Here is a 2,237-nt window from a genome sequence, read left to right as displayed (position 1 = left end):
AAAACGTGTCAGGCTAATAGAAGAGAAACATATTTGAAAGAGAAAAGTAATAAATTGCACAAGACAAGACAATATTTACGTGGTTCGGAAATTTTGCCTACTTCATAGTCACACAAAGAATAACTCTTTATTAATTGAATGCGGATATAAGAGCTTATATCATAAGTTCATCTCTTTTTTATTTTTCTTTCTTTTGTTTTGTCTACTTTTCTTTCTTTCACATACAACAACAGGTTTGCTACTAGCAGACGACATGTTGATTTTTGATACGAACATGCTTGGAATTTCTCAGACTAAGAAGTATCTAACTTCAGTCTTTAAAATGAAAGATTGAATGAAGTAGATACTATCTTAGGTATCAAAGTTCAAAGAAGCGATAAGATAGTGACTTTATCACAAACTCATTACATTGATAATATTCTTACCAAGTTCAGTCATCTGGGCATAGTGGAGTCTAAAACTTCATATGATTCAAGTATCAAACTAACTGAAAATACTGGAGGAACAGTGGCTCAATGCAATTGGCAGTTTGATGTATGCTATGCACTTGGCTACTACTAATAAGGGCATGTAAGAAAGAAAGGTGAGGTGACTAGCTTAGTAACTTCATTCAATCTAAAAAGTTGGCTCAGTGCTCTGATATAGTATTTGCCGTTAGTAAACTTTCAAGGTTTACAAGTAATACTCAAGTTGAATATTTACCTTGGGGGGTGTCGCCATTTGTTGGGCATCCAAGAAACAAACTTGCATTTCTCATTCTACTATGCAATCCGAATTTATTGCATTAGCAGCTGGCACATGTGGGATTGCTCAGCCCAACCCATATTTTATTGTGCAGTATTTTGCTCATTCTCAGTTAGTATTTGCCGATGTGGGATTAATCAACCAATGAAGTCAGAAAAACACTATTTCGTGACATTTACATCTTCAGAATTTTAAAAACAGTAAGATTTAGCAATTTCATCCAAATTATAGGCCGATCAAACAAATATCCTAAGTGCGAGAAATTTTCTCCCTGTTTTAATTCGGTTTCAAGATGTTTTATCCTTAAAAAAATGTTAGCGGCAAACTATTTTAATAAATATGCCCTATTGTTCCTCTTATGAAAATAAAATGTAATAATGTGAAAAGAGAATAATATTCTAGTGTATCTTATTCTATTCTATATAGAGATTGTGAACGCAGTCCATAAATCCACGAATTATATTTAAATTAGTCTACGCTAACCTTTTTTAATATATTTTTGTTTCAAAATACGGTTAACCAACTTGTTAACTAATTGATTATAATAAATTAGTTTACTCTAATGTTTAAAATTAAGAGTCTTTGCCATGTATTTCACATGATCATGATAGGAAGATAAATATGTCCTTTTTATTTTTCACTTACATGATAGAATATACTATTATTTTGAGTCTGTAACATTTTTTGTATAAACAAAGTACAAAATTACATACTAATTAGACAATATAAATCAAGGCACATAAAAATTGTACTAGATTTGGCAGGGTGCGCCGGGCCCTTGCAATAGTGAGGGCGCACATGGGCAACGCTTGAGAGCCAAGATAGCAAGCTACCTTTGTAGACTCTCTCTTTGAAAAATAGAATTAAAATCATATGAGTATATGACTCACATATCAAATATTAAACTGATAAGAACAGAACTTATCTTAGCCAAAAGGCCGAGAAAGGTATACTTTATTTTGTGCTCTTCCTTCTGTCTTTTGTTAGCTTTCGATGTGGTATTATGGTAGGTTGGAGAATTCTATGTTTGAAAAGAGAGTACGAACTCTTCTCACTTTATATGCAAACTTTCTAACTTTCACGTTGAATTAATGGACAAGGATGAAATTTCAAGAAAAAATAAGAGTTGTGATGTGAAAGTTTGTTCTACCATGGTAAATATTTTTTCCATGTTTACATCAAACCAAATAATTTAATTGTAACAATTAAAAATTAAATGAAAATTAAAATAAAAATGCGTATCTTTTAATCATGAAACGTGATAAATGATATAGTAAGAATGCTACCAGGTGCTAGTAAATTTTTACAATTCTACCATTTGGCCGAAATTGAACGTCATCGGGTTTTTTCCCCTTAATAAATACCGGAAAATTTTAAACAAATGAAGATTTGTGAAAGATAACAATGCAAAAACCTAAAACGTAGGATCCAATAACACAAGTATCATCAAAGAAATATTTAAATATGCATATATAATATATAATACATGTCTA

At 31.2% G+C, this 2,237-nt stretch overlaps 1 non-coding gene across 1 annotated transcript; it reads right to left on the bottom strand.

The window, feature by feature from the left end:
* Window positions 1-1,504: 1,504 nt before the first annotated feature.
* LOC117275714 (U2 spliceosomal RNA) lies at window positions 1,505-1,695 on the bottom strand. The gene has a single exon (XR_004505914.1). It is a non-coding gene; the product is annotated as a U2 spliceosomal RNA (small nuclear RNA).
* Between the last annotated feature and the right edge of the window lie 542 nt (window positions 1,696-2,237).

Source organism: Nicotiana tomentosiformis, unplaced genomic scaffold, assembly GCF_000390325.3.
Source record: "Nicotiana tomentosiformis unplaced genomic scaffold, ASM39032v3 Un00542, whole genome shotgun sequence".
Classification (NCBI taxonomy): domain Eukaryota; kingdom Viridiplantae; phylum Streptophyta; class Magnoliopsida; order Solanales; family Solanaceae; genus Nicotiana; species Nicotiana tomentosiformis.
Note: the sequence above shows the minus strand (reverse complement) of the source record. Positions and strands in the feature narration are given on the sequence as shown.